Raw genomic sequence first — 20,000 nt, 5'->3', positions numbered from 1 at the left:
TATCTACGAGATATTCTATTCGAGCAGTGAATTATTAAATATAGCAGATCAATTTTATCTATGGTTAAAGCAAAAGTGATTTCCTTTTCAATTGACGTTAGGTTTTTAGACAATATAGTGTGAAGGAGCAGATTCGAAGAATAATAAGGTAAGAACGACAAGCTGTCAACTTGAAGACTGAAGTGTAACAAATAAACGCTACAAATAATTAACACAACGTTTAATACTTTCATAAGTACATCTTTAGTAATCTGTAACGCATCTTGTGATCACCAACAACCATGGAAACGTAAATATTCTTGAATTATTTTTTTTTTCAGCAACCTCTCCTCCATTCTTCCCAAATGCCCGAACTCTCTTGTAACCAGAATTAACATTTTCAACCAGATTTTCCATGTGTAACCTTTTACGCCATACATAAGGATAAAAAATCATTCGTCTCACCAGCTTCAACATTGTTTCTTTCGCATGCATTTAACATCCGTGCTTCACTTCAATAAAGCAGAATTGACCCAATAATCCCTACATACATTTCTACTTTGCCTTCCATAGATACTTCCGGTCTCTGCTTAGTCATTTTGAACTTACCTTTCAGCCTTTCTTGTTTCACGCATTTTGTGAGGAATGTGTTCTGTTAAACTACCATTATTCAGTCTTTACTCTCTAATGCTTATACGAATCAACGGATCAAGTGCTTCCACTCCTCTTTTATCTATGAACTATGATTCTCAAGAGAATTTGATCCATTGGCTACAAACTAACAAAGATCTGACAAAATGATGTCCGAGTTGTTATTCCTTTCAGACGACTGGTACAGTAAAAAGATTCGAGCAGCCATAAGGCGCTATTGCAACCTGTTCCTATAAAAGAAAAGAATTTTTCAAAGGTGATTCTGAAGTTAGGCTTCTACCGAACACGGAAAAAACTAAAAATAAACACTTTAAATTTGTCACCTGCAAACAATTCGTGATCCTTCGTGTACTCTGCTTACAAAATGAATTGGTGTGAACAGCCTTATTCCATCGAAGCTGAAAATGTGTCCCTCATACTCTCGATTACCTTCCGAGTTTGGGTGAATGATAATGAAACCGGTATTTTGCCTCTTCGTCAAGGAAACTTGCAGCAACCACTTATGAAAATCAAATACCATATTAACTGAAAAAATAAAACACCCATGGCTACAGAGCAAATAGAAGCAGCATCCACGAATAGAAATTTTTCAAGGAATTATCTTCAAAGGGGAATAGCTCCTCTTGAATACAGATGAAGTTCAGTGAAAAATTATTCTATTGCAAACAAGGCTTCTTTCGTAATCATATAGGACTAGCCTTGAGTCACTGTTGTAACCTTGGGTTTAAACGATGGATTTTTAAATACCGAGTTCCTTATTTCACCATCAAGGACATTAGCCCTAACATTTATAACAATTTCTAATTTGAAGGTATGATATATATATATATATATATATATATATATATATATATATATATATATATATATATATATATATATCATAGTAGATGCACGTGTTTTCATTAGATAATCGAATGCCACAGGAAAATAATAGGCAGAAATCCTAGTCTTTATTGAGGCCTTGTCGAGGCACAAATGAAATACAGTTGGAAAGAAGTGTTCTAAATTTAAGTCTTGGTTTGTTTAAACTTGATGCCTTCATAATTAAAGAAGTTGTAGACAAATATAAGCAACAAAATTAATTCATTTAGCTTTGTACACGTTTTTGGACTTAGTATGTCCAAGCTTCCGTTTCTCTTATGGTTAATTAAATCTATGGTTTTAGCTTGTGACCATGTTATCTCAGATTATCCTGGATGATCTCTTTGATTTTTATCCTTTTGACAATTAATCACCTGGTATCCTTGATCTTTGTGTTTACGTTATTATAACCTTTCCAACTGTATTTCATTTGTGCCTCGACGATGCCTCGGATAAAGGCGGAAGCGCTTGGTACGGATTTCTGCTTCTTACGAGATGTAATTTGCCTGAGTACTTAACGGCTCTCAAATCAATAAAATTGAGTGAGTGTACAGTACTATGTATTTTCCTTTGAATGAAAAAAAAAATCTCGTAGCCGACCAGTCAACAAAAAATGCCGAGGTAACCAAATCCCCTGTAAACGAAGCTTTTGATGAGATTTTCAAACTGAAGTGGGCTCCTCGAACGGATACCAGCCGTTAAAGACCTTGAAGTTAATTATTATCAATATTGGATCTGAAGAATGCTTATCCCAGCCATAGACATTGCTCGTCTACTCATAAGTAAATCTTAACCAAATAATCAATTTCCAGTAGGCGACGTAGAGAAACCTTATTAGTTAGTTAACCGCATAGAGGTTAATTGAGTGAACGACTTATGAAAGGTTGTCTATCACGTAGTAAGCAGATTTCCGTGCTGATATCAAATGTTGAATAGTTGTAGGACGTAAGCGAAGCGTCGTAACTCTCTCTCTGTCGATGAGTGAGTTTAGGTCATTCTAGCAAGCCGTGATAATATTTTTAAGCCACTCTATTACACGGGTCAAGTATTTAGGATTCACTAAGATGAGTGCTTTTCAATTGTACATTCTCTGCCTTTTGATAATTTCCTTGTATGGATAAGTTTACTAGTGTTCCACTTAAATAACTTCATTCTATTTATTTTTTTCAGTGTCCAACTAGAGAAAAAAAATATCTTTAAGATTCTATAACAGCAAATTACCACACGAACAAAATTGCTCAAGAAAAAAACTGCAAATCCTCTGCCAAGGTCAAATGACATCGCAATACCTCCTTCGCAGCACCATCTCTGCTGGCCTCAGTCCAGTAATTATGGACTCTTCCTATTTCATCTTTTCCAGGAGCAGAAGGATGAGAAGTGCCATATTTGCTTCTGCAGGCATTTTTGTTTTTGTTTGGCTCTCTCACTATGTATGTATGTAACTAAATAACAGGATATTTGGTTATTTTCTTTATATATATATATATATATATATATATATATATATATATATATCTGTGTATCATTCGAGCTACAAATGTCCTTTAATATCTAAATTCACTGTACCTCGGAATTGATATATTTTCATATATGTACCGAAGGGGAATTTTTTAGTTGATAATAATTTCGTCCCCCCATGGGATCGAACCACCGTCCAAGTGGACGGCAACGAAATCAGGACAGACAGTGACTATCCAATCAGCCAACAGAGACGCTGATTGGATAGCGTCACTGTCTGTCCTGATTTCGTTCCCGTCCACTTGGACGGTGGTTCGATCCCATGGGGGGACGAAATTATTATCAACTAAAAAATTCCCCTTCGGTACATAAATGAAAATATATCAATTCCGAGGTAGAGTGAATTTAGATATTAAAGGACATTTGTAGCTCGAATGATATATAAATGAATCACGGTTCGATGTGATAATTACTCATATATCTGTGTGTGTACGAATATCACCATAAAGTCTTTAATCCAAATGAGGAAACCCTAATTCTCGTGGAAGGATTCAAACACACGCACAACAGGTTATGATAAGGTTTTAACTTCAACCACTCGACCATAGTGAGTTCGAATCTTATCAACGGAGTTAAGGTTTCGTCATCTGTTTCCTCGTTTAGGTTCCAGGCTCGTAGTGAGGGACGTATATAAAAACTGTAAGGAACTCCTGAGAAGTTAAGAGGCAATTTTTGCTATTTTGAAATCTCGGTATTAGTTTATTCTTTAATAATATTCTCATACATTGGAACTGGAGTACAAAAGCTTCCCCAAAGGCCAAGCGCTGGAACCTGTGAAGTCACTCAGCGTTGAAAGAAATGAGAAATCAATGGTTAGGAGAAGGTGGAACGTATGATGATGGAAGAAAAGAGACTATGAACGGAGGTAAGTAAAACGAACGAAACGGGTTACAGCGGGGGGTGGCCGAAGGAACACTGCAAAGAATTTTTTTGCAAAATCTACAGCATACCGTGTTAGGTACAATGACGGTCATACCCCGCCACGGGCAGTATTATGGAAAACATCTCGCTTGCCCAGAAGGTGGGTGATTGCACTTACTAATACTGACCTTGGATATAACGCGGTTCAACTTTACGATGTTTAGAGAATCGTGAGAGCGAAATAATTGATTAGAGTAATGAATGAACTGAACCATCACCTTATGTATGAGATTTATGCCATCAAACATCATGCAATGATGCAATGTTTTGTTCCCTGAACTCTGAATCATATTACTGTGTTGAAATCAGACAATAATGGATGAAATCATAATCATCATCAAGATCATCATCACTACATTCCAAAGGACTTTTCCTAACGCTTAGAAATTCATAGAATCACCTCCAGCTCATCAGAAGCTAAAACGAGTAATGTGCTCAACTACTCACTGACCAAATATGCATCTCCTTTATATGATTGGCACGAGCGACGGGACATCACTATGCTCTCCAGATCGTGATGGAACGTTTGGGTAGGTCGTTTATCCTCGCAAATTCAGATTCTCTTTGTTGGATTTTTACTTTGTCTTTGGTCATGGTCTATCCTTCTTACTGCGTCCCATGATATCTGCTCAAGACGCTGGACTCCTCCAAAATATGGCAGATTGCTTCTGGATACATTAATGTCATTTTCTTTATTCTTTGATTGGCAGATCATCAGTTAATGTAAAATGCATGCTTTTTTTCATTATTGTACTGTACATCTACTGTACTGGGGAACATCGTAACTAATTATCTGTTACTTCCTCAAATTTGAAAGGTATTTGTAAATAATCTGACTTAGAGTAAACATGCAAATGTACATATTCTACGACATGTAGTTCTACACAACTGTGTAACCATTTAACTCACATATTTATACAAGCTGGTCTGGTATGGCTGGCTGTTTGTGCTGGCACCTTGACAATAAAAAGTAATATCGCCTAGAGAGTTACAAGGCTGAATGTCAACCGACCACTGACTTTACCTACCTCGAATAATTTGCTGACGGACGACAGTCTGTATCCTTTCATTCAAGATAAAAGTGCTCAAATTAATATTATTGGTGAAAGAATGGCAGGCTTAGAGACTGCGAGAGTAAACAAGTAATGAATATTCACGCGTTTTGCTAATGTAAAACAACACCGTAAGGACGGTTAAGTCTCAGGCCTAGTAACATTTACCTCTGAAATATATAGAGAAGAAATTGCTTGCCAAAACATTGCCAGTAAATCGTTAGCAGAGTGGAAAACTGACACACAAATTAACAAACGACTGCTAGAATAGTGTTCTCCCGTGTGAATGTCGACGCTGTCTCGGGATCATCCTTCGGGCAAAATTTCTCGAAGTGGGGATCTGTTGCTCTTAATACCGAGAAATGTGACAAGGATCTTCGTCAGGAGATGGCTTGTTTTATCATCTTTCTCGAGTTATATCTCCGTAATTATTTATAATTAATGTTTGTACCTAAGGAATGACTGCGCTCTGCTCTGTTCTGGATTGCAAGCATCCAGCTGCCGTCAAGGTGCCCCGAGGTGAAACACGAGAGGTCTTTTATTCCTCTATTGTAAAGCTGTGAGACGTTCTTCCTGGCCGAGTTATGGATGGGGATGCTCATTTCCTTCATTCAGAGTAGCTGTAATGTCAATTTAATGTGATGAACGCCATTACCTTTATTTTTTATTTTTAACATTATTTCTTTTCAATGACTTTTGTTGCAATACTTATCTCATTCTAACACTATTGATATATGATGAACCCGACTTTTTTCTTCCTATTCTTTTTGTCAGGTAAAGGGTTTCCTGTATTTGTGAACAGCTTGTTCTATATCAATTCGACGTTGTACTGGTAATATAGTAGTGAAAAGTCGACGTCGATGCAAACGGCTGAGAATGACATTGACGATTGCTTATATTCCTTTTGTAAATAAACTCGAAATATGCTTGTTGCTTCCTTTGAAGCATTCTCCAAGATGGCTGAAATTTGGAGTTATCAATGAAAATACTGAAAGAAAACAAAATGATCTTGGAAGTAAGTCTGTTCCCACTGCAGATGCAACTTGGCAATTCAAAAGTAAACAAAAATTTGCAGAGATTACAGCATTCATTTTCACCCATATACGAAAATGACAGGGATTCCGAGAACAGTAGAGTTGAGAAGCTACACCAATTAAGATACAAGGAACCAACACATTCCTGGTTGAAGGGGAGGTCTTTCGACATGAATTTCTGTCTCATGAAAGGTCTTGTGTCCAAGTGTCAGAAGCACTGCTTTTATTCCGCTGTTCAAGACCGATTGATTTTCTACGCGTGAAGGAATTTTAATGATAATGGAACCTTCACTGACACCTTTCTTCTCTCGATCTGCTGCAAAGATTTAAGGTCATCTGTAGATTTCAATACTCGAAAGATATGCAGAGACAAGCACCCTTTTTAGTACGCTATTCCGGCCCATAACTTTATTTCCACACACTTTATTTTCTTTGATATCCTATACCATATAACTGAAAAGACAACGAAAACTGCCACCAAATTCCATCGAGATACTAAATCTATAAGAAATAATGCTCCAAATACCCCCAAATGACACTGGCCTTTTGATTTGCGTATTATAGACTAGGTAAAATAAGAATTTTAAGACAATGTAAGCAGCGCAGCATATACAGATATCTCTCCTTGGTTTTCCAAAGGAAGAACGCACACCATTACCTGACGCGTCTTATAAGGAGAGACGCCTGCGTGCATTTGCAAGGCCAGATGCGAGCTGCGTCATCCCCTAAAAAACTGGACTTTCCAGGGATGCCCCAACGGTGTATTTCATTCTTGTTCGTTACATCAAAGTTCAGTACGATGTTCAGTGCGTTCGTTCCCTCCGGTATACTAGCCTCTCTCTCTCTCTCTCTCTCTCTCTCTCTCTCTCTCTCTCTCTCTCTCTCTGTTTCCTTTACAGGTAATGCCTCTGGAGAATAAAATGTCCCTGTGGTCATTGCCGCATTCATTCTTCAACGGCAGAATTGTGGTTGAAATGTCCATATAGAAAACTTCTACAACATTAGCCTTTTCATGCACCCAGACAGATGGAAAATCATCGGTACGTCATACACCATACATACACCGTACTATTTACCTCTATCAAGTACCCATTCTCGAGCTTCCTAGATATTAAGGGCCTTCCTTTTCCCGACTCCTATCAAATCTTCTATCTGTGGCTTTCTAGATCCTCTGGAATTGGCATTATTTTCAACAGCATGTCACCGTCCATTCTTTCTACACGACTAAACCATGTCTACAAATTCACATATACCAACCTTTTCCCCTACTTCTATGTGACTGTATTTCTCACCCTTTCAGTTCTTTTTGCATTATATATCCTATACAATTCATCTAAACAGATTCATCCTAGTTTTCATTTTATCTTTCATTCACATTCACCTTACCAACTTCACTTCCATACAGGAGAGCTGGCTTAACCCTTCGTGGACTGGTGGGGTCCCTGAGACCCCCAGTGAGTCTTTAGTATGACATATCTCTTTCGCTATCTACTAAAAAATACCCATATGCGATTAATTTTATCATTAGTGGTTTATGCATATTCACAAGTGTTAATAGCTTAGGATAATCAATTTTAAGGGACCCCCATCGGTCTTCCGTGTCCCTAATTCTTCTCTATTTTGTTTTGGTGCAATTCTAAAAACTATGTGTTTTCTAAGTTTAGAGCACTCTGCCTAATCTGCATATCAAATAATTTTTCCATAATATTACTCTATTGGGAACACTTAGGAAAAATAAACGGCAAATGCCCCTATCATTTCAAGCATCGCGGTATCGCAAAGTGCAATCAACAAAGTTTGGCTTCAGCAAAGATCACCATCTTATGATATGCATCTACGTCCCGAAGATCAATAAGGCAGTAATTTTACTGAGCACAATGCATTATGATAATAAGATACAAGAAGATGAACCTTTCAAACCCATTATGATTTTGGACAATAATGCAACACCTCTTAGTCAAGAACTATGCATGTAAAAGAATCACCAATAGATGGCCTTTGGTTATTTTTTACTGGATGATTGATGTTGCAGGATATAATGCTGCTGTATGTTTCAGGTAACAAAATTCTAATGTCTATACTGGAAACCAAAAGCGCAGGAATTTTGTCTCTGACTTAGCTGAGCAGCTTTGTAAGCCACAGATCCAGCGGCGTTTCAGATATTTACGAGCTAATTTCCCAAAGCATATCATTCAATGTATGGAAGCCTTCATGAGTAAGGAAGACGCAGCACTACCCTCTACAACTCAGCTCCTAGAAACCAAGAAAAGTCGTTGTTCCAAGTGTCCGAGGACGCTGGACAAAAAAAAAAAAAAAAAATCGTGCACATCATGTGGTGACCCAGTGTGTGATGCACATTATAACTTTACTTGTAAAGATTGCATATCAAATTTGCTTGATGTGTAAGTCGCAATGTGTCAAAAAGAACCAAAAACAATAACCTGTATGTCTTTTTTGTCATTAATTGCTAATATTTACTTGTTTAATTGAGGAGAATTGTAATTTTGTTAAATAAAGACATTTTTTTTCACTTTTTTTTCTTACACATAAATGGAATTTTTTTTTACAATATATACAAAAAGGTTATTGGGTTTCATCATAAAAGGCCTGAAGAATACACATACAAAGTTTAGCAATTCTGAGTTCATACGTAATGTATTTATCTGACTCAAAAGAATGGGGTCCGTGTGGACCCCATTAGTCTTCTAGGTAATTTTGAACCCCCCAGTCCACGAAGGGTTAATAATCCTTACATATATCCTAACCTTAGCTTCTGTAAACACTCCATATCTTTAACTAACCTTTCAGGCACTCGGATACCTTCGTTGCTTCCCCTATTCTGTGCTTCACCTCTTCTCTTATCCGACTTTATTTGCCTCCAAATATCTACGACAATTAACTACATCAATTCTTCTGTAATCCGTATTGACATTCATTATTCTATCGTCCTGGTTATCATTTACCCTTATAACCTAATCCTTGCTCACATTTACCCTCAACTTTCTCATCTTACAAATGAATTCTAATTCTCTCAGTGGATTCTGCAAATTCTCTTTACTATCCCCTAATAGTAACGGATCATCGGCGGATCCAAATCATTTAACATTCCAGCAATAATTTTGTTATCCCACAACTCGGCGACACATTTGATTTCATATTTTTTATTGCTCGCATTACTCCATCCACAAAGACATTAAATAGACATCTTTGGAGAAAATCCTCGTCTCAGAAACACAAACATCAAAGGAGGCAGTCACCTATCTGCGTATTCCAGTGCCTACTTCCCTTCCAATACAAATACTTTTAATTATTCTTGACGTGCTTCTTTCTCTGCGTTGCATTCTCACGCTCTATCTAATCTGTCCCGAGTGTTTGTTTATCTAGATTCAAGAATACCCCATACGGACAGATTTTTTTTTTTTCACTCTCAAAATGTCTCGCATAACAGTTTCATAGAAAAAACACTGGATCCAAACCTCTTTTTCTTGTCTCAAGTCGAGCTGTTCTTCCCTTATCAATCATTCATCCACCGGCTAAATCGCTCAGTGAAAGTAATACCATAACCCCATTTCCTAGTTAATCACCATGGAGTAGTTAAGATTGTTTAATTATATAAGTATTCCATATAATGAAATAATTTATATATATATATATATATATATATATATATATATATATATATATATATATATATAGGCCTATATAGGCCTATATATATATATATATATATATTATATATATATATATATATATATATATATCTTATATAATATTGAAAAAAAAAATAATATAAACTGTTCCATGATGAATACTATTTCAGCTCTTCATAAAATGTATTGCAAAAATAATTTCACTTTATTACAAATTTGGACGTTAACGGCCCAAGACACCGCTTTTCATCCTGACTGAAGAAATGTCCGCTAGAACAGCGTAAAATTACGAAGTCTTCTCCAGTTACACGAAGGTCATTTTAGTCATTTTAAAAAAAAAATTTCATTGCACGCTGTAGACGTTTCTCTGTCACCAGAATATGTCGAGATATAAATATCCAGCATTTAGCATACTAAGTTATTATCTTTATATACCATTTAAGAAGAAATTACACAGATGTAGGGACATTTATTTTCTTACGACATAAAAGTCGAAACCTTTATCTTTTGCTCTTCAATATGGGTCCCGTGTGTTGTGCGGGGCCTGTCCCGACCAAGGGAGATATGGGCAATTTCTATGAAATAGTCCACGAGTCATATTCCGCTAAAATTTCAGGACTCGGAAATTATTCCGTCCACTAATTCTGAGTTTGTACTCAGGGTGAAATGGAAGCCACAGAATACAGTCGACTGTTTTGCCATTCAAGTTTACCTTTCGATCGACTGAATACATTCAGTCTAGGTTTGAAAAGTAAAGACAATCACAAAATCTTAAAAACAGTATTTTTCTTTATATGTACTATAAATAAATCTTGGTCATCATGGAAATGGCTGGTCTAAGAAATGAGTATAACGGTTTTGAGTTTCTCTATAAGGTTAACATTTCTTAAATTCTTTGTATGATGTCTAAATGTTCAGTGCCTCACTGAATATCTGAGTGTCAGCTCTTGACTTTTGAAAGAGGAAAACCATTGGTAAGTTCGTTCAGTCAAGTGACTAGAAAATACCACTTTTTGAATTATCTCATATAGCAGCGACAGTATAGTAGTCATGAGTTACTGACTTTCATGTAAAGTAGGGATCATTTGGGAGACAAGAAAGGGCTAAATCTTTCCAGAAATGAAGTGGGATAGTATCACCTGTCACACCGTGAATAAGATGAAAATAAAAGAACTATTTTTGTGTCACATTTTGGCCAAATAACTAATGTATAAAATATAAGTTCTAAACAATGTTTTTCTAAAAAATCGTGAGTCCAGATACCGAATCCTCCCCCCATCCCCTTCCTCTAAAGAAATGCGCAAACATGATTCCAATAACGTTCTGTTAATGAAGAATTATTGAAAAGCTTTAAAATGTGGCTTCTCTGCTTGATGTGGTTTCACAATACGTGTTCTTCTCATTCCTTTTCATAAGCAACCAATAGCATACAACGAACTGCTTTTTTTTTCATTTCATAGTTATGTCAGTCTTTTATCAATATTATACTATCTAGTAAAAATGTTGCAGCCGCTATGTAGTCATCAGCAAGAAGTTCTCATTTTTAAGCCACTTTTGATTTTCTCTTTACTGAGGATGAATTTGAATTTCAGAGACGTATATGGATGCCTTTGCCTATTTCTGGACTTCCATTTTTTGTCTTTGCCCATTACTTGACCAAAATATATACGACTATGTGTGTGAATATAGATATATATATATATATATATATATATATATATATATATATATATATATATATATATATATATATATATATATGCGGGCTTTTCTTTCATGCAGTTCATTTTTCGACTATATGGCCAAATAATGAGAATCACTGAAAGTATCTCTTGGAAAAGGATGACTTTCATAAATCTGCACTTTTGGGATTCTGCCCTTCCCCCCCCAGCCCCCCCCCCCCCCCCCCCCCCCCACTCCTAAAATAAACGATTCAGGAAGTCATTCATTTCATGAAAGTTACATTCCGACGTTTACACACCTCTCACATTTTCAACAAAACGGACCATTTGTTGTGAAAACAAAACATTCATCATTATAAGAAAAAATTCGACTGCCAGCCGTTTTGACTTGATGTCCGACCCTTTCAATCATGACGTAGCGAATTCCATTTGCGTTCCTTCGAAAGGCAAACAAAACAAGTTTAAGATGCGAGTCTTCTAAAAGGAAATGGACCCAAGGGGGCTTCGTAGAAGCGAAACAGGATCTAAAGACGTGTTGCAAGACTGTAAGAACAGCGTACACAAATCTGGCCAAAGTGGCGGGGAAATTGGAAACGAAAAGAGCAATTAGAGCTATTAGGTTGCATTAGTCACCCGAATCAACGCCATCAGGTTGAAAGCAAAGGCATTTTGTTCGGTGAGAGAAGGGAATGCGTATGAGTGCATGTGTGTATGTGTGTGTGTGTGCTTGCGTGATAGGTCATTGGCCTTCGTGACGACCGTTATTCTGAAAGAGAAAGCATTTTGCTCAAGTTAAAACTCGAAGCATTTATCACAATAGCCGAATAGAGCACTGAGGCAAGAAAACAGACCAGAGGCTCTACGCAGACAATAAACACAACGAGTGTCAAGAGAAAATATCACTTCCTCGAAAAGACTGAATACAGAGAGAGAGAGAGAGAGAGAGAGAGAGAGAGAGAGAGAGAGAGAGAGAGAGACTATTTACGTGCAACGATACAATCATGCATACATACGTACATGGTACTAGCATGTGTAATTTTATGAAGGCTGTAATAAGCACGTTATGAAGTAACATATAAAATCATCCAAATTTTCGTCAGTACATCGTACGAGAATTCTTTAAGACTAAACCCTGCTAACAGAAGATATTATTATTTAACCTGAAAGGATTTTTATTCTGAACATAAATATTAACTGGACGTCAATTGGTTAAAATAGAATACTGTTGCAAAATCATGACGGATGTTGAGTTTGTGTTTCTAGATAAAGTAGAATAAAATTTTGCGCTGCTTTTCTGTGCGAAGTTCTCCCTTGTCTTTGCAACTGTGAAGTGCCCTGAGGAAATGCATTTTCTTTTGAAGCATGTGATGTCAAAATCAATGGGCAATACGTATAGGGCGTTCTAATTTATACTTAAAGATTGCGATACTTGAGAGTGAGTTGTTATTTGAACTAGACACATTTTTTTACTTGCTTTCCAGTAAGGCAATTTATTTTATAATCATTTCTCAAATAAGTTCATCAACAGTTCAGGTGCTTTTACTGAACCAGTATGGAATATTCATCTCTTTTACTTTGACTGAATGATAAGTGAATCTCCTTGTCAATCTGTCGATGCATTTCAAATCCTAAGCATGTTACTGCAGCCAAGTGGAAGTGTTTATAGTTGTATGAGTATAGTTTCTGATTCAAAAGATAATGATCCACTTATATCATCAGCTGTCCCCAAGGTCAGTGTATCCGCAGGTGTGCCATATAGGTGTTACTATTTGCATAACAATTATCGCTGGTTTTTCAGCTTTGGTGTGAGAGAGGAAAATGTAAAATTTGAGAAATCATCTAAGTTATCATTGGTCTGTTCGTAAGTGTTTCTTTTTCGTTTCCATGAAATATAGGAAAGGTTCAGATGTTATTGTAATTGATTTTTTGAAAATTTTCAGCCTGGGGAGCATTGTTCAACGGATGAATTGCAATTGTGTTTTGCATACACAATTACATCTTGTAATTAAAAAAAAACAATTCAGAAGTCTTTTTACATTTATATAATTGTTAGAGCCAGATTAAGTAATTGAACTTACTAAAATGAAATACAAATATCAGTAAGATTTTGATCTTCTGTTGAATGATCAGTATTGAATTTCTGGAGGAGTTGTTTCCTTGAAGTTTGATCATGCCAGATATTTTATGAGAACTGAAAGGAAATTAATACATTACTGATGTAAGATACATGTATATTCTACAGCGTAGTTAAGTTAAAGGTTAAGCAAAGGTTAAAGCAAAGCGAAACAATGAAGCCAGGTAATGTAAGAAAAAAAACAAACACGTGAAGGCCATACATGTGAGTTAAAAAAGTCTCTCTCTCTCTCTCTCTCTCTCTCTCTCTCTCTCTCTCTCTCTCTCTCTCTCTCTCTCCTATCATCTCTCTCTCTCTCTCTATATATATATATATATATATATATATATATATATATATATATATATAATATATATATATATATATATATATATTACAACGATGTGTGCATAAAATTAGGCACTTACTCATAAATGCATTGTTAAAGTATGCCGATGAACTTTGTTCCTGCAACAATTCAGCATTGTGGCTATTACAATTACAGATGTATCTGGTAAAAAGTGACCAGTAGATCATCTAAGACGTTTCATGTCACCAGACAACCAGGGCAAGAAAGCCTTGAAGAGAGCAAGCAAGCAAAAGATCAAAATCTTACGCCTCCTCCACTTAGAGCCAGTTATAAGGACAGAGCGAAGATTCACCCCCCAATTCCCTCGCAAGAGTACAAATGCCTACAAGTGCCGAGTGCTATCGAAGGTTCAGAAGATGGCTCTTGATCTGCACAAGAAGGTTCTTTCAGGATCTCCTGGACTCACGATGCACTTGTGTAGTGTAACTCGTGACATTTACTTGAGTTAATCTATTAGTGTATCTTTCATCATTCGTGTAATGTTCTGTGGATAGAAGAATGTGAAATGTTACGTGGGTGGAAGAATGTTGAAATGTTACGTGGATGGAAGAATGCTTAGTTCACACAAGATACAGTTAAAGGCCACACAGATTAGCATATACAGTCAGTATTCATATACCCCCACATACCACTTGTACTAAGGCACACCTCTTGCATCAATAAACGTGACGAACAATAATTGCGTAATTATATTTTAATTACTTTACTTTCAGTATGCTACAGCATTAATGGTATTAAGAAGAACGAACCCCTACAGACTGGAAGCTCTAAGCAAGAAGGAAAATGAAGAAGGAAGCCATGTCCCGGATGCTGAGGGAAGCTGGGCACGACAGGTGACAATATCCTGATTGAGTTGAATACCAGATGAAAAGAAGCTTGTTTAAGATTCAGGAAGCGTGAGAATGAATGCAAGAATCCCATTATTCATGGTGGGGTTGCGTCTTAATACTGATAAGAATCACAAGCGAGGGTATGAAGCGGCACTGTGTGGAACTCGGGTAAGTATCGTTGTTACGGCTCATCCATAAAAAATGGCATTGGACACCGCCCTGGTATGGCACGAGTGGCCTTCAGAACATTATCTGAGTGGGAGGGAGATTTGTTTTTAATCTTTGCTTTCCAAGTGTGCATGGAAATATTCATATGAATGTATGAATGAGGGCAAATATATAATGAACCTCTTATTCCTATCTGTCTGAAGCTATATCTTGCACGAACCATAAAGTTTTGTGTGTGTGTGTGTGTGTGTGTGTCAGCGTTACTGGCTAATTGTATCCAGAAGTTGGTAGTTCTGGTTACCAAAATAAGATGAAAGGTACTAATGCGGAAGCAGTCGCTTTTGAATACTTCAAATTGCAATACATATAAGTAGTTTATGCAATCCAAGTAACTCGAGATGCACATAGGGCTCACAGAATTTGTTCTTAAATGAGACCAACAGTAGGACATCTTGGTAAAAAGAAAGTAATAGCCAGAGAGCATTACGGTTGGGGCAGAAAGGACACTGAAAAAACCTTTAGTACCATGTACAGTTTGCTACGCAAGGCATACTATAAGCACCAACCTTCAAAGGCGGAAAATGCAAATAGCTTCAACATCCAAGAATGAAGAAAACAACTAATGGAAGCAAAAATATATTGGGAATCGCCTATTTCAGGAGAGAGAGAGAGAGAGAGAGAGAGAGAGAGAGAGAGAGAGAGAGAGAGAGAGAGAGAGAGGCTTTTTCATGCATGAAAACTTTTAATATTAAACTTTTGGGTATTGAGATCTGCATAGCAACCAAGACTTGGTAGAGTGTTATATGCTGATCGGGTAAGAATGATTTCAGTAGGTCAGAAAAAGAGACTTTTACCGTGATTTTACTGCTGTGACGACACTTAACAGTGGCACAACAAGCAGCATTTTGACAGCGGTTTTGTGTTTGTTACAACACCTGTGGGACAGATCCATGAATGTAAATCGTACAAGGATGAATGAAAATCAATCTCTCTCTCTCTCTCTCTCTCTCTCTCTCTCTCTCTCTTTCATTCAGAAACGCAGGCAGGCAATGACAAAGAGAGCAATAAGACAGAGATCTCCTTAGACTCATCATCCATATGACTGTAAAATGAAGCAGAGCAAAACAGGGTGTTCCTTAATGTTATAACTAATGCATTTGTTGATGGGAGAAATGTAAATTATTTGTACACGTTACAAAATTCACTGAAAAGCAGAATAAAAAAGTTATAATTTCAAAACAGACCTGAGTATCCGCTAATGAACATTAAAAAAAAAAAAAAAAAAAGGTTGGTCATCCGAAACCGCAGATTTATGTTAAGTCAAGTCAGCCATTAACTATTAATTCCCGCGCATAAATGATGAAGAAGAAGAAGCAGCCGGAGAATAATAAAGAGACACAGTGACTGTTCATTTATAGAAAGTGGCTGATAGCGCAGTATGCTTTGTATGTATCTCAAGGGCGCCGCCATAGCAGTTGAAATCGCCACAAGAACGTTTTGGTCAGTGGAAATTCTCCGTTAAAAACTAAAAAAATATATGATTGGATAATTAAATCATTAATAAATTTATTTGTTATTATTATAATTATCATTATTGTCCCAACCCCGAAAAAAACAAGGAAAAACATCGCCATCTTTTTGCTTCTTTTCCAAGAGTAATAATAATTATGCAGAAGCACGGGTGCCATTTCGTTTAGATTCTGCTCTGCTCCTGACTACAGTCAAATGATGTTGTATTATCAGGGCTTATGCTGGAGTCGTGATCAAACACATAGATTATGTCACAATATATCACTCTGCATCCCGACATGCACTCTTCATTGTTAAGGACGCAACTGCTGGCATTATCAGGAAAACAAGCGAGCAAGTGTTATTGAGACATGTTCTTCTTGTGTTGTCAGGATAACAAGAGAAGTGCAATGCGTTTCTTTCAGAGCAAAGTTTTGATTTTGTTGTCAGTTTTAAGCGGGATTCCTTTCCTTGCTGACGGTCCAAGTCATTGTTGTGCTTGCTGAAAGTACACCTCAACTGTTTAAATGCATACGACTATCGTTTGAAGTCTTGATTATCTATTATTTTTTTTTTATATAGAACATGAAATGAATTAATAGAGCAACAAACATGAGTGAAAGGTTTTAAGTTATTTTTGTACTTTATCCTTGTGTGTGAATGCTCTTGCAGAAGAAATAATGTTGCTTTCATTATAATAAGCTCGCTTATTAATTGTTTATACTGCCGAAACAAACAAGCAGAACGAACCGTGCAAATGACAAAGCATCTAGTAAATGGAACTTTGCAAACTGTTTCATTTACTCGACACTGATCCTTCTTAATGCAACTTGCGTCATGCACTTCTTTCCGCTCTCTTAAAATGGAATTTCCTTCTCAGGAAAATCAGTTCCCCTCAAGGAAAAAAGAATGATGTTGGAACCCGCGAACAAGTGTAGTTAACAGTGGAAGCTTTTACATGGGGAAAAGGAAAAGCTGTTAAATGACCAGGAAAGAAAGACGTCACAGAATTCCATTTCTGAAACTAAATCTTGAGAAGATTTAAACCAGAGAATTACAAGAGATATCTGAGATTGATTTCCTCGACGTCGTAAGTCTTATTAATTAGATTAAGATCTATTGTAGATCTTGCTCGATATGCTCTTACCCTCAGCTGTTTAGGATGCAGCAAGAGATCAACTCAACGTTGTAATTACGTGTCATGAATCTTTTTTATTGTTAATATGGATAAACAAAGATTCTTGTCTTTGGCTCCTTTTAGTTTATTATGTAAATGGATGTGGCACACAAGCACAAAATGTGTGTGTGTGTGTGTGTTGTTCTTGAAGGAAGTAAAAGCATAGAGAAAGGTTAATGAATTTTAAAATAAATGATGCTAAAGTTGATATGTTGCCCAAAGAGAAATGGTGTCATGTGTCAATGAAGTGAATATTTTGAGGTGTGCGTGGAGGACAGACGGGAAGCATAACTGTGGATACATGACTGGTTAGAGTTTGGAAAATGGAAAGGCACCAGGAGTGGATGAGATTACAAATGATATGAGTGGGAGGGTGGCGAAAACGTGACTGAGTTGCTGACATGGATGTGTAAGATATATTCAGATGGAGGAAAAGTTTCAAAGGATTGAGTAAGAGGAAAAACTATTCCTTGTAGAAATGTGGAGTTCAGGAGGTAACGATAAAAATCATAGGATTATCACACTGCCTTAATATGGCGGGGATGGTCTATGGTAGGATATTGGATATTCACTGAGAAGGTAAAACAGATGACTGAAAGATTACTAGGAGAAGGAAGTGAATGCAGGAATCATTTTTTTTTAAATGTTGTAGAAGGTAGTTTGTTGAGAGGAAAAAGTGTTGATGAGTGATTTGAGGCTTGCTACAATCTTTAGACGGGAGAGTGACTGGTTTAGTGTGGAAGTAGGTCTAATACTATAGGGTAACCTATATTCCCTTGGCTACCTAATTTCTTTACAGATGGAGTGATGATAAAAATAAACTAGCAAAAGATGTGTCGAAGTTTCTTCGGCGCAATCGAGTTTTCTGCACAGTGTATAATGCTGAATGAAACTCTCAACCACAGTCCATGAAACTCTCAGCCGCGGCCCATGAAATTTTCAGCTACAATCTAGTATGTTTGGTGGTTGGAGGGTGGATGATCGACAAACCAATTTGGAGCCCTACAGCCTCAGTAGTTTTTAAGATCTGAGGGCGGAACAGTAAAAGTGCGAACGGACAGACAAATAGCCCCCTTCAACAGTTATCTTTGGCAGGAAACTACAAGGCAGTTGATGTAACGCAAAATTCTAGGGTAAAAGAAAGTGTTTTAAAAAGAGAAAACAACGTTGTTTTGAGGATCGTGGCGAGAAATTACGAAATCTGGTAAAACTTTGAGCAAAACGTTGGAAGTGAACGGGGGGAAGAGTTACTTTCTGGGGGTAAGTATAGAAGCGAAGAAGATAGAGCCATGACTTTTGAAACAGGTGGTGGTGTGGTAGTTGATTCGTGTAGGTATTTGGGAGATGAAGTAGGTGATATCAAAAGAGAAAGGTGAATCCGTCATGGCGTAGGAAGGAAAGTAGCAGGATAGATATCGTAGATATCTAAGATTTGGAAGAGATAAGGAGCGTTTAAGAAATGCGATGTTAGAATACATGACATGTGAATGTTGAAGTAAGAATGTAAATGTGAGGACGTCTGAATTACGCAGATGTAATGATAAAATGGTTACATCCGGTTGAAAATATGGACCATATCGTTTTGAGATAGTCATGATATGGGCTATTCAACACACTGCAGTTGCAAACGGCAATGTTGCGGAGCGGAAGCTTTCTTCTCAGGGGATTCATTCTTCGCTCAGCAATATAAGTATGAATGCTATAGTGAATGTTATATAGAATTTTTTTTTATCCATCCCACCTCTTATTAAATGAAACCGCTTATACACAAACACAAAAGGAAAAGAGAGAGAAAATCCAGCTCGATCATTTAAATTCCTTTAGGGATCAGGAAGCCGTAATCCTTCAGACGTTAAATCATACTCTTTTCCTTGAATGATTGAATATCATCTTCAAAGAAACCCTGTTTATTGTTGATTAGTGGAAACTGTGAAGTATATAAGTATCACACGCAAAACATATCTTCATGTGTACGTGCAGTTTTGGGTAATTAAAAAATTACTCAATCTGCATTATATGAATAAAGATCCGCCACTATTGGTTACTAAAACACGCGGAATCGACCCCTACGAACTGTACGTTTCACGGAACTGGGTATTAGATTTTGGCTGCTTCTTGATATAATTAAGAGTAAGTTCCTCAGGATCATTCTAAAATGGGCGTTACCGATCAAACAGGAATAATGTAAATAACTAAGAATTGCATTTCCTTTTGTTTTACTGCAATTATTTTAAGGAAGAGATGATTAAACAATAGATATTACGTACGGGAAGCAAATCACCAGCAACCACTGTCCTTGTTATTTGTAGTTATACACAACACGCTGGAAAAGTCAGTGTTCGTGAACTGGCATTTTAATGGTTTTTTCCCCGACACTAAAACGGCAAGTCACTGTGAGAATCACTTTAAACGGATCTCTGACAAGCACAACACAAACACACGCGATACGGATGTATTTGTTTTACAAGTATGGAATGACTAC

General features: G+C 36.9%; 1 protein-coding gene across 1 annotated transcript in view; it reads right to left on the bottom strand.

Annotated features, from left to right (window-relative positions):
* The window catches only part of LOC135216390 (sodium/hydrogen exchanger 9B2-like), a gene marked incomplete in the record, with an annotated part of 345,785 nt that overhangs the window by 325,127 nt on the left and 658 nt on the right, over nucleotides 1-20,000 (bottom strand).

This window comes from Macrobrachium nipponense, chromosome 6, assembly GCF_015104395.2.
Source record: "Macrobrachium nipponense isolate FS-2020 chromosome 6, ASM1510439v2, whole genome shotgun sequence".
NCBI lineage: Eukaryota > Metazoa > Arthropoda > Malacostraca > Decapoda > Palaemonidae > Macrobrachium > Macrobrachium nipponense.
Note: the sequence above shows the minus strand (reverse complement) of the source record. Positions and strands in the feature narration are given on the sequence as shown.